Here is a 14,084-nt window from a genome sequence, read left to right as displayed (position 1 = left end):
ATACCACATTAACAGAATGAAGGATAACAATCATCTCAAAAGATTCAGAAAGAGTATTTCACAAAAATTCAATGCAACTTCATGATAAAACTCTAAATCAACTAGGTATAGATGGAATTTACCTAAGGCCATACATGCCTGGCTAATTTTTGTATTTTTAATAGAGACAGGGTTTCACTATGTTAGCCAGGCTGGTCTTGATCTCCTGACCTCAAATGAGCCTCACCTCAGCCTCCCAAAGTGTTGGGATTACAGGCGTGAGCCACCGCGCCCGGCTGCAATTTTCTTCTAAGATAAAAATGTTTACATAAGGGTTCTCTGGGATGGAAACAAAAGTTGGACAAAGCCATGATTATTTTAATAAAATACAATTAATAGGAGTTGTGATAAATGAAATGATGCCCCACAAAAGTGCCCATATCTTAACCCCCGGGTCCTAGGAATATATTATGGTGTATGACAAAGAAGAATAGAGGCTGTAGATAAAATCAAGGGTGATAATCAGTTGACTCTAAAATAAAGAGATTAATTTGAATTATGAGTTTGGTGTCTACAGCCACACCACCCTGAATGCACCTGATCTTATCTGAATTATAAGTGTGAGCCTAGGGTAATCATGAAAGTTCTTAAATGTGAAAGAGAGGCTAAGAAAATTAATGCTGTGATATGAGAGTCAGTCAGATTTTGTTTTCAATTTTTTAAGTTATGTTGGGTTGGGCGTGGTGACTCACACTGGAAATCCCAGCACTTTGGGAGGGCAAGGTGGGCGGATCACCTGAGGTCAGGAGTTTGAGACCAGCCTGGCCAACATGGTGAAACCCCATTTCTACTAAAAATAGAAAAATTAGCCAGGCGTGGTGGCAGGCGCCCGTAATCCCACATACTTGGGAGGCTGAGGTAGCGGAATTGCTTGAACCTAGGAGGCAGAGGTTGTGGTGAGCTGAAGTCACACCATTGCACTCCAGCCTGGGTGACAAGAGTAAAGCTCCGTCTCAAAAAAAAAAAAAAAAAAAAAAAAAAAAGTATGTATACACGGCCAGGCACTGTGGCTCATGCCTGTAATCCCAGCACTTTGGGAGGCCAAGGTAGGTGGTTCACTTGAGGTCAGGAGTTCGAGACCAGCCTAGCCAATATAGTGAAACCTTGTCTCTACCAAAAATACAAAAATTAGCCAGGCGTGGTGGTGCACACCTTTAGTCCCAGCTACTCAGGAGGTTGAGGTAGGAGAATTGCTTGAATCTGGGAGGTGGAGGTTGCAGTGAGCCGAGATCATGCCACTGCACTCCAGCCTGGGTGACAGAGAGAGACTCCATCTCAAAATATATATATACACACACACAAATATTCTTAGAATATATATATATATAGTGTGAAAAATAATGCTGACTGTACTTTTCAAAATTTATGCAATAGAATCAAGAATTTTATGATAAAAAAGTGATTTTGAACATACAATAACATTTATAATGTAAAGTCTATTATTTTCAGATATTCAAAATATGTTTCTCTTTTGCAATTTAGATGATTACATTCCAGTTATGTTTTCATTGAAAAATGCCTTTTTTTTTTCAAGGTGGCATTGGAATCTTGACCCTCAGTTTCCTCATTTTCTTCCACGTCTTCACACTTCTTCTGTAATGTAGGCCTAAGCCCACAGACCTGACCATTTATCACCTGGCCTTCATCCACAGTGATCCTCCTTACTGTGGTGCCATTGTTGTCTCCAGGTCTGTCTGAATTACTGTATTTTCAGAATGACTTCAAGTGTAAAGGATTTTTTTTTACCTGAACAAGGTGATGAGGAGTTTCTCCATCTGCACCACCTGCCTCCTGAGTGTACTTCAGGCCATAATCATCAGCCCCAGAAGCTCTCGGTTTAACATAAATATATATCATTTTCACCTGCCATTTCTTCTTTTCACATTTTCTCAGGTTTTTTTTTTTTTCAGTAGTAATCTCATCTTGTGCACTCTGGCGTCTTCCATTGTGACCCTGAGCCATCTTCTGCATACCAGTAAAGACTGTTCACTTTTCCACCGTGAACTCCATCATCAGAAGACTGTTTCTTACTCCAGATATGTTTTTCTTATAGGAACAATGCTGCTTTCAAGTGCATACAGGGTGGTTCTTTTGTTCAGGCACCAGAAGAAATTCTGATACTTTCACAGCACCAGCCTCTCCCCAAGACCTTCCCCAGAGAAAAGTGCCACTCAGACCATCCTGCTGCTGGTGAGTTTCTTTGTGGTCATCTACTGGGTCGATTTCATCATCTCATGCACCTTAACCTTGCTATGGGCATATGACCCTGTTGTCCTGGGTGTCCAGAGGCTTGTCGGCAATGTATACTGCCACTGTCAGTCTTTTGGTGCTACTTAGATCTGATAAAAGGATAATCAGTGTGACACAAACTATGAGACAGAAGCTTAACAAGTTATTTTTATTGAAAACAGATTATTCTGTCACCAGTTACTTAAGTAGTACAGAACTTGCTATCTAATTTAACTTAAATGTATGGATTTACACTTTCAATATGTCTAAATACTTTTGAAACAAATGCTGCCAATTCTCTGTGGGTTGTTTTTATTTTTTTTTAGTTTAACATACATGATGGATAGATATTCCCATATGTTTACAAGTGTCTTCTTTTTTCATTTTGATTTTCAGGCCTTAATATAGAAAACATTTTTACTTCTTTTTGAAGTGTAATATTAAGAATATCCTTCTGGTAATATAAGCTCTCTGTCTTCGTACTTTTGAGAATGTTTTATTTTTATTTATTAAAGATATTTGACTAAATATTAAATTCTTACACTCAATATTTACTTCTCCTTGTTTTGGCTTCTATCAAGGCTGTGTGGATGGTGCCTACAAATTTGTGGCTTACCTCTGTTTTTTTTCTCCCTACTTTTAAGATTTTTATTTCTTTTTAGTGTTATACAGCTTGACTATTATTTCTGTATAAATGATCACCTGTATTTACCTTTTTTTTTTGAAAACTATGTACTTCTGAATTCGAGAATTTTTTCTGGCTTTTAATTTTACAAAAAAAGTATTTCTTTTTAAAACTATACTTGTGTCTTATTTTTGTATATATTTCAGTGAAACAATTGAATATACTTTATTCCTTCTAATCTTTGTCTTTATAGATCCATAAATATATTTACATTTTATATCACTTTACTTTTATTAGCATCGATTTTCTCTCCTTAATCTTCCAGTGCACTATTTCTCTCATTAGCTTATTCTAAGTTAATAGCTTCCCAATACAATGTATATTGAATTTATAGATTTTTATTTCTCATTTATTCAATTTACAGTTATCTCTTTCCATGGATGCTCTTCAATTTTAAAGTTTCTTCCTCTTTAAACATTATTTTTGTCTCTTATTTTATCACTGAATTGACTTAAACATTTTAAATACAATTCCAATATTATTAATTTATGTAGCATCCAATTTCTTCTTACTCTAAATTATGGAAGCTTATTTTGTGTGTGTGTGTACTTCATAACTTATAATTTAGCTGTCATGATTGGGAGATCTTTCCTTGTAAATGTCTTCAATCAGTATATTTGTTTGTTCTACTTAACCTGGCACAATATTATCAATTTTGCCTTGTGATCAGCCATTGGCTTCTCACGTTGATAAAGCCTTTTAATCTTTTCTTGACTCATTTGTGTTCCTGAAAAGTTCTGATATTTTTCCTTTCAGCCCCGTTGGGCATTCTGGAGATTTTTGTAACTTCTGATGCACAAACTTTCACACTGCACACATAAGTAAAATATTTTAGTTCTGTATTGCTACCACACATCAGCATCTTATGAGAAATCTTGAGCCTCTTTACTTGAAACACCCCCTCCCCAATATACAGTATGGTACACTGATGTGTAGAATGTGATTAGTTTATTAATCACATGTGAAAATATTAGCAGCTACACATGGCCAGAATAGATTTTTCTCTCTATAAATGTTAAGTTAGTACTGGTATTTGTTATGCAATATTTGGTTCTTTAGTTTCAGTCTCAATGCTTTCTTCTTGGCATTTCATTGACTCTGTAAATTAACCTCAGCATCAATTTTCTTTTAAATTCAATAGTTATTCAAACTGATCGAAAATTAAACTTGTATGTAGCTAGATATTATTTGTGGGTTACACTTTAATTGACAGTTTCTGATGTCATTTCACAGAGTCTAGAATATAGGACCTATTGGAGATCTACTTTCATGAAATTACTGACATAATTTTGGGTCCAAAATTTCAAAATTTTAAATATTTTTATTTGGAATTTGAAAATAATTTATATGCTCTTTGTACTGACTAATAATGCTATTCATTTTAATCTGATATTCAAACTGTCTAAAAAAGTTAACAATCATTGATTTATTTGTTGTATATAGTTTATTTCCATGACAGTTTTAATGTCACCTAATATTATTTTTAATGTTTCAGTTTCTCATTTAAATATATTTTGTGTTGTTTATTTTAATCTGATTCAATCTGTATGTGCAAATGGCTTAGGGGGAAAAAAAGGCCATATATGACAAGCCCACAGCTAACATCATGTAGTCAACAGTGAAAAACTAAAAGCTTCTCCTCTAACATCAGGAACAAGGCAAGGATGCCCATTCTCACCACTCCTATTCAACACAGTACTGGAAGTCCTAGCCAGAGCAATTAGGCACAAAAAAGAAAAGGCAACAGGCCAAGTGCGGTGTCTCACGCCTGTAATCCCAGCACTTTGGGAGGCTGAGGCAGGCTGATCACTTGAGGTCGGGAGTTCCAAGACCAGCCTGGCCAACATGATGAAACCCCATCTGTACTAAAATTACAAAAACTTAGCCAGGCGTGGTGGCACGCGCCTGTAGACCCAGCTATTCAGGAGGCTGAGGTGAGAGAATTGCTTGAACCCTGGAGGCAGAGGGTGCAACTCCAGCCTGGGCAACAGAGTGAGACTTCATCTCCTAAATAAATAAATAAATAAAAGGCAACCAAATCAGAAAGAAAAAAAATTATCTCTGCTTGCAGATGATACAATCTTATCTCTAGAAAACTCTAAACACTCCACAAAATAATTGTTAGAACTAATAAACAAATTCACAAAATAACTGTTAGAACTAATAAACAAATTCAGTAAAGTTGCAGGATACAAAACCAACATTAAAAAATTAGTTGTGCCAGGCACGGTGGCTCACGCCTGTAATCCCAGCACTTTGGGAGACCGAGGTGGGTGGATCACCTGAGGTCAGGAGTTCAAGACCAGCCTGGATCACGTGGTGAAACCCCGTCTCTACTAAAATATAAAATATTAGCTGGGCGTGGTGCCGAGCGCCTGTAATCCCAGCTCCTCAGGAGGCTGAGGCAGGAGAATCGCTTGAACCCGGGAGGTGGAGGTTGCAGTGAGCCGAGATCGTACCATTGCACTCCAGCCTGGGCAACAAGAGCGAAACTCTGTCACAAAAAAAAAAAAAAAATCAGTTGCATTTCTATACACCAACAATGAACTATCTGGAAGGGAAATTAAGAAAATAATTCCATTTACAATAACATTAAAAAGAATAAAATACTTAGGAATAAATTTAAGCAGAGGTGAAAAACATGTACACTGAAAACTACGTAACATTAATTAAAGAAACTGAAGACAATACAAATGAATAGAAAGACATCCTGGGCTTGTGGATTGTTAGACTTAAATTAATATAGTTAAAACGTCTATACTACCCAAAGCAGTCTACAGATTCAATGCAATCCCTATCAAAATCTCAATGACATTTTTTACAGAAATAGAAAAAAAATCCAAAAATCCATATGGATCTACAAAAGGCCCCATAGCCAAAACAATCTTGAGAAAGAAGAACAAAGCTAGAGTCATCACACTTTCTGCTTTCAAAATCTAATTTAAACAGTATGCTACTGGCATAAAAACAGACAGACATATAAACCAATGAAACAGAATCAAGAGCCCAGAAATAAACCTCACACATACGGCCAACTAATCTGACAAATGGTATAGGGAAAATTGGATACCCACATGCAAAATAATGAAATTAGACCCTTATCTTACACTGCACACAAAAATAATTTATTTAGAATTTATTTTAATTATTCCATTATTTTAATAAATTTTATTTCTTTTTTTTTTAAATTTATTTATTATTATTAAACTTCAAGTTGTAGGGTACATGTGCACAACGTGCAGGTTTGCTACATATGTATACTTGTGCCATGTTGGTGTGCTGCACCCATCAACTCGTCATTTACATCAGGTATAACTCCCAATGCAATCCCTCCCCCCTCCCCGCTCCCCATGATAGGCCCCGGTGTGTGATGTTCCCCTTCCCGAGTCCAAGTGATCTCATTGTTCAGTTCCCACCTACGAGTGAGAACATGCGGTGTTTGGTTTTCTGTTCTTGTGATAGTTTGCTAAGAATGATGGTTTCCAGCTGCATCCATGTCCCTACAAAGGACACAAACTCATCCTTTTTTATGGCTGCATAGTATTCACACCAGTTAGAATGGCGATCATTAAAAAGTCAGGAAACAACAGGTGCTGGAGAGGATGTGGAGAAATAGGAACACTTTTACACTGTTGGTGGGATTGTAAACTAGTTCAACCATTATGGAAAACAGTATGGCGATTCCTCAAGGATCTAGAACTAGATGTACCATATGACCCAGCCATCCCATTACTGGGTATATACCCAAAGGATTATAAATTATGCTGCTATAAGGACACATGCACACGTATGTTTATTGCAGCACTATTCACAATAGCAAAGACTTGGAATCAACCCAAATGTCCATCAGTGACAGATTGGATTAAGAAAATGTGGCACATATACACCATGGAATAAATTTTATTTCTAAATAAATATAAATACATTTATTTTTAAGTAAATGGATTTAAATGTAAGACCTGAACCTGTAAAAATGGGACACCTGTATAGGGCATTAATCATGAATAGAGCTTGCAGGACTGGAAGTTGCTCTGGGTGAGTTAGTGTGCGAGTGGTAAGTGAATGGGAAGGCCTAGGACATTCCTGTACACTACCATGGACATTATAAACTCTGTACACTTAGGCTACACTGCATTTATTTAAAATATTTTTCTTTTTTGGGCCAGACGCTGTGGCTCACGCCTGTAATCCCAGCACTTTGGGAGGCCGAGGCGGGTGGATCACCTGAGGTCGGGAGTTCGAGACCAGCCTGACCAACAGGAAGAATCCCTGTCCCTACTAAAAATACAAAATTAGCTGGGTGTGGTGACACATGCCTGTAATCCCAACTACTCGGGAGGCTGAGGCAGGAGAGTCGCTTGAACCCAGCAGGCAGAGGTTGCGGTGAGCTGAGATCGCACCATTGCACTCCAGCCTGGGCAACAGGGGCTAAACTTCATTTTTTTTTTTTTTTTTGAGACAGAGTCTCACTCTGTCTCCCAGGCTGGAGTGAGGTGGCACAATCTGGGCTCATCGCAACCTCCGCCTCCAGGGTTCAAGCGATTCTCCTGCCTCAGCCTCCCGAGTAGCTGGGATTACAGGCACGTGCCACCAGGCCCGGCTAATTTTTGTATTTTTAGTAGTGACAGGGTTTCTCCATGTTGGCCAGGTTGGTCTCGAACTCGTGACCTCAAGTGATCCGTCCGCTTCGGCCTCCCAAAGTGCTGAGATTACAGGTGTGAACCACTGCATCTGGCTCATTTAAAATGTTTTTCTTGGCTGACTCTGGGCGCACTACCTATGAGTTAGCCCTGCTTCTCAAGGAGCAGTACCATTCAAAAAATTAAAATTAAAAAAAAAAAAGAAAAATACATTAAAAAAAATTTTTCTCCTATAATAAATTAACCTTTGTTTACTGTAACTTTTTTACTTTATGGACTTTTTACTTTTTAAAAAACTTTTTGACTCTTTTGTAATAATACTTAGTCTAAAATTAAAGACATTGTATAGTTGTATAAAAATATTTTCTTTCTTTATATCCTTATTGTATTTTTCTATTTTTAAAAATATTTTACATATTGCTTGAGCCCAGGAGTTTGAGACCAGCCTGGGCAACATGGTGAAACCCCATCCCTACAAAAAATTAGCTGGGTATGGTGGTGCACACCTGTAGTCCTAGCTACTAGGGAGACTGTGTGGGGAGGACTGCTTGAGCCCAGGAGATTGAGGCTACAGTGAGCTGAGATCGCACCACTGCACTCCAGCCTGGGTGAAAGAGTGATACCCTGTCTTTCTCTCTCTCTCTCTCTCAATCTCTCTCTCTATATATGTATATACTATATACTATATATATAGTATAGATGGTATATTATATAGTAGATATATACTATATATACACAAAATAGTATACTCTCTCTCTATATATTTTTTTTAACATTTTAAATTTTTTAGCTAAAACTGAGACAAACACACACATTAGCCTAGGCCTACACAGGATCAGGATCATCAACATCACTGTCTTCCACCTCTGTATCTTTTCCCACTGGAAGGTCTTCAGGGGCAATGACAGGCATGGAGCTGTCATCTCCTAAAACAATGCCTTCTTCTGGAATGTTTTCTGAAGACTTGCTTAAGGGTGTTTTACAGTTAACCTTTTTTTGTATGTAAGAGTACACTCTAAAATAATGATTAAAACTATGGCATAATAAATACATAAACCAGTAACATAGTTGTTTATTATCATGAAGTATTATGTACTATACATAATTGTATATGCTATCCAGTATTTTTATTTTATTGTATTGTATTCTATTCTACTCTTATTTTATTATTTTATTGGAAACAGGGTCTCACTCTATCGACTGCAGCCCAGGCTGGAGTGCAGTGGCACAATCTCAGCTCACTGCAATCTCCACCTCCCGGGTTCAAGCAATTCTGCTTCAGCCTCCTGAGTAGCTGGGATTACAGGTGCCTGCCACCATGCCTGGCTAATTTTTGTATTTTTAGTATAGACGGGGATTCACCATCTTGGCCAGGCTGGTCTTGAACTCCTGACTTTGTGATCCACCCGCCTTGGCCTCCCAAAGTGCTGAGATTACAGACGTGAGCCACCGCGCCCAGCCAGCTGCACTGTAGCAGGACCAGCCGCAGACAAAACTCCTCAGACACCGGATTAAAGAAGGAAGAGGTTTTTTATTCGGCTGGGAGCATCGACAGACTCACGTCTTAAGAGCCAAGCTCCCCAAAAAAGAAATTCTTGGCCTTTTTAAAGGCTTACAACTTTAAGGGGTCCACGTGAAAGGGTCATGATAAATCAAGCAAGCATGGGAAATGTGACTGGGGGATACATGCATCAGCTAACAGAACAAAAAGTTTTACAATGCTTTTTTCATACAATGTCTGGAATTTACAGATGACACAAGTAGTTTAGGTCAGGGGTTGATGTTGTTATTACTTTTTTTAACTCCTAGGGCCGGGTGGTGGTGCCAAAGTTGTCTGGCTATTTATCTTACTTTTGTTTCTAACTTTTTGCTTTCTCTCTTTCCTCCTGTCTTGTGAACTAGGTAAGGTGGGGGAGGAGGGCAGCAGGAGTAGTAGTGGTCTCCTTCCTTAGCACCAATTCTTACACCAAGAAGTGATGGAGCACAAGTGCTGCTGGGCCTTAACACCATCATAAACATCTTTTGTTTGTCCCAGGGAAGAAATTCCCAACTCATTCCAAAGGTCTGTGAAAGTCTACCAGTACTCCAAACTGATTTCCTTATCCTCTCAGCAGATGCTGGAAAGCTGGAAGTCTCCTTCCTTCTTCTCACTCTCCTGCTTGACATCTGCACAGCCATTCTTCTTCCTCCCCTTCCTCCCCCTCTCCTTCTCCTTCTTCCTGAGACAGAGTCTCGCTCCTTCTTCTCACTCTCCTGCTTGACATCTGCACAGCCATTCTTCTTCCTCCCCTTCCTCCCCCTCTCCTTCTCCTTCTTCCTGAGACAGAGTCTCGCTCTGTCGCCCAGGCTAGAGTGCAGTCGTGTGATCTCGGCTCACTGCAACCTCCGACTCCTGGGTTCAAGCAATTCTTTTGCCTCCACCTCCTGAGTAGCTGGGACTACAGGTGTGCGCCACCACAGCAGGCTAATTTTTGTATTTTTAGTAGCAACGGGGTTTCACCATGTTGGCCAGGATGGTCTCGAACCCCTAACCTCAGGTGATCTGCCTGCCTCAGCCTCCCAAAGTGCTGGGATTACAGGTATGAGCCACTGCGCCCGGCCCTTTTTATTATTATACATTATTTTTGAGACTGGGCCTCACTCTGTCATCCAGGCTGGAGTGCAGTGGCATGATCACAGCTCACTGCAGCCCTGACCTCTTGGGCACAAGCAATCCTCCCGTGTCAGCCTCCCAAAGTGCTGGGGTTACAGGCGTGAGCTATTGTGCCCAGCCTATGATTTTTAAAAAATTTGCAATAATTGTGTTTATTCAGGCAGTACAATGTGATGTTTTGATTTATGTACATGTCATAGAGAGTCAAGCTAATTAATACACTCATCACCTCACCAATTTATCATTTTTGTGTGGTGAGAACATTAAAAACCCATTCTTTCTCCTCTGAAGCTCTAGAGGATGGTGTGCCCCTGCTTTCATTTTTAATGAGAAAATCATGTTTGTTATTTCATAAAATGACGGCAAGAATAGTTAGACAGTGAGGCTTTGTTAGCTTGTTTAATGTCCTAACTTGGCAAAATTGAAAGGTGGCACCACTCTGCCCCTCTCCCATGCACCATGCATACACACATACGTTTACAGCTAGGTCTTTTTGCAGGGGAGGTAGTATCCTTATCATGTATTAATTTTCTTTTTTTTTTTTTTTTTTTTTTTTTTGAGACGGAGTCTCGCTCTGTCGCCCAGGCTGGAGTGCAGTGGCGCAATCTCAGCTCACTGCAAGCTCCGCCTCCTGGGTTCACGCCATTCTCCTGCCTCAGCCTCCCGAGTAGCTGGGACTACAGGCGCCCGCCACTGCGCCCGGCTAATTTTTTGTATTTTTAGTAGAGACGGGGTTTCACCATGGTCTCGATCTCCTGACCTTGTGATCCGCCCGCCTCGGCCTCCCAAAGTGCTGGGATTACAGGCGTGAGCCACCGCGCCCGGCCATGTATTAATTTTCTTACAATTTCTTTTTTCTTTTCTTTCAGTGATGGGGTGTTGCTCTGTCACCCAGGCTGGAGTGCAGTGACGTGATCATAGCTCACTACAGACTTGACCTCCTGGCCTCCAGCTATCCTCCCACCTCAGGTTCCCAAGGAGCTGGGAATACAGACGTGCACCACCACACCCAGCTAATTTTTCTTTTTCTTTTTCTTTTTTTGTAGAGACAGGATTTTGCCATGTTGGCCAGGCTGGTCTCGAACTCCTAGCCTCAAGCCATCCTCCAGCCTTGGCCTCCAAAAGTGCTGGGATTATAGGCAATGAGCCACCATGCCCTGCCTAATTTTCTTACAATTTCAAAATGTAAATACCATATCTTAATAATTTATAATGACGTCACCAATATTCTCCCTATTGTCTCAAAAAAGTGGCAACCTTTGCAGAAGGGAGGATCTTCTTAAAAGAACAACATGAAAGAAGGTAATAATTCTAACTTGGGTCTTGTGCCGGGCATTGCCTGAAGCAGCCAGAGGCAATCTTTCAGGAACGGAGTGAGGAAGAAACGGGCAGGGAGAGGTAAGCCTGGGGGTTCTGCGGGCAGCAGGAATCTTCAGCTGCTGGGAGCTAAGGGGACTTCTAAGAAAGTGGATGTCCTCTGTTTGACTTTGTTACATTTTCTGCTGTGTGGCCTGGGCTTGTCAGCTTGTCATCTTTCTCCCTTGGCCCTACAAACACAGAGAAACAGAGAAAAGAACAAGAATTCTGGGGACAGTGGAATTAAAACCAGAGGTGACCAAAGGGACATATTGTCTAGGTGGTAGCTACCGTAAGTAGATAATATGCTATTTAACAGTTTAAAAAGTGATGATGAGGCCAGGCACGGTAGCTTGCGCCTGTAATCCCAGCACTTTGGGAGGCCGAGGTGGGTGGATCACCTGAGGTCAGGAGTTCAAGACCGGCCTGGCCAGCATGGTAAAACTCTGTCTCTACTAAAAATACAAAAAATTAGCCGGGCATGGTGGCATGTGCCTATAATTCCAGCTACTTGGGAGGCTGAGGCAGGAGAATCGCTTGAACCTGGGAGGCAGAGGTTGCAGTGAGCCGAGATCACACCACTGCACTCCAGTCTGGGCAACAGAGCGAGACTCCGTCTCAAGGAAAAAAAAAAAAAAGTGATGATGATGACAGAAAGAATACAATGTAGAAAAGTTTAGACCCTTGGCTAATGGGGCTTTGTTTAACCACATAGGATTTAATCTGAACCACTTCTGCCAAAATTTTGTTCTCTAGAGGCCCTATTCTTTGCTTTATTATTATTATTACATTATTATTTTTTGAGTTGGGGTCTGGTTCTGTCGCCCAGGCTGGAGTGCAGTGGTGTGATCTTGGCTCACTGCAACCTCTGCCTTCCAGGTTCAAGCAATTCTCCTGCCTCAGCCTCCCGAGTAGCTGGGATTACAGGCATGCGCCACTACGCCTGGCTAATTTTTGTTTGTTTGTTTATTTATTTTCTGAGACCAAGTCTTGCTCTGTTGCCCAGGCTGGAGTGCAGTGGTGCAATCTCGGCTCACTGCAACCTCCGCCTCCCAGGTTCAAGCAATTCTCCTGCCTCAGCCTCCCAAGTAGCTGGGATTACAGGCACCTGCCACTATGCCTAGTTAATTTTTGTATTTATTTTATTTTATTTTATTTTTGAGACGGAGCCTCACTGTCTCCCAGGCTGAAGTGCAGTGGCGCGATCTCGGCTCACTGCAAGCTCCGCCTCCCGGGTTCACACCATTCTCCTGCCTCAGCCTCCCAAGTAGCTGGGACTACAGGCACCCGCCACCGCACCCGGCTACTTTTTGTATTTTTAGTAGAGAGGGGGTTTCACCGTGTTAGTCAGAATGGTCTCGATCTCCTGACCTCATGATCCGCCTGCCTCGGCCTCCCAAAGTGCTGGGATTACAGGTGTGAGCCACCACGCCCGGCCAATTTTTTCTTTTCTTTTTCTTTTTTTTTTTTCTCGAGAGGAGTCTCGCTCTGTCGCCCAGACTGGAGCACAGTGGCCGGATCTCAGCTCACTGCAAGCTCCGCCTCCCGGGTTCACGCCATTCTCCTGCCTCAGCCTCCCGAGTAGCTGGGACTACAGGCGCCCGCCACCTCGCCCGGCTAGTTTTTTGTATTTTTTTTAGTAGAGATGGGGTTTCACCATGTTAGCCAGGATGGTCTCGATCCTTGACCTCGTGATCCGCCCTTCTCGGCCTCCCAAAGTGCTGGGATTACAGGCTTGAGCCACCGCGCCTGGCCAATTTTTGTATTTTTAGCAGAGACGGGGTTTCACCATGTTGGCCAGGCTGGTCTTAAACTCCTAACCTTGTGATCCACCCATCTCGGCCTCCCGAAGTGCTGGGATTACATACATGAGCCTCCGTGCCCGGCCAATTTTTGTATTTTTAGTAGAGATAGGGTTTCACACCGTTTTTCTCACAGCTGGGATTACAGCTGTGAGCCACCTTACCCGGCCCCATTCTTTGCTTTCTACTCTTTCTTAACCCTGTTCCCAAAATGTACACATCTGTGGCTGGAATATGTTAACGGGAAGTAGCTTTCCACTTCTGTGTTGGTTCATTCCGACTCTGCTTTTTCTTGCACCTGTGCTCTTCTTTTTAAAATGTTTTGAGTGTTTTTATTTAACACTAATACACGTTGGATTTGGCCAAATAGATGTCTTTTCATCCCTGTGCCCCTCTGCAATGATACATTTCTGGAGAGGAGAGGCCAGGCAGGTTTCATTATCCTTACACATTACCTGACAAGCTGCCATGTGCAACAGGTATTTAATACATATTTTTTAAAAAACAATCTCTCATGTCTTTGGAATCATTGGGAACTACAACCAAGTATGCAGTAGAAGTCAGTGGCTGATGAAGTACCTACAATGCATGCTATTTCTATAGGGAAGATTCCAAATGTATGTCAATTGCTAGTAAAGGAACTGATAGAGGCCAGGCATGGTGTGGTTCATGCCTGTAAT

The 14,084-nt window shown here is 41.1% G+C and overlaps 1 pseudogene; it reads left to right on the top strand.

Moving 5' to 3' along the window:
• The first annotated feature begins 1,159 nt into the window (after positions 1–1,159).
• On the top strand, positions 1,160–5,174 carry LOC140710784 (vomeronasal type-1 receptor 94-like; annotated as a pseudogene).
• Positions 5,175–14,084: the final 8,910 nt, after the last annotated feature.

The sequence above is a fragment of the Chlorocebus sabaeus genome, chromosome X (assembly GCF_047675955.1).
Source record: "Chlorocebus sabaeus isolate Y175 chromosome X, mChlSab1.0.hap1, whole genome shotgun sequence".
NCBI classification, from domain to species: domain Eukaryota; kingdom Metazoa; phylum Chordata; class Mammalia; order Primates; family Cercopithecidae; genus Chlorocebus; species Chlorocebus sabaeus.
Note: the sequence above shows the minus strand (reverse complement) of the source record. Positions and strands in the feature narration are given on the sequence as shown.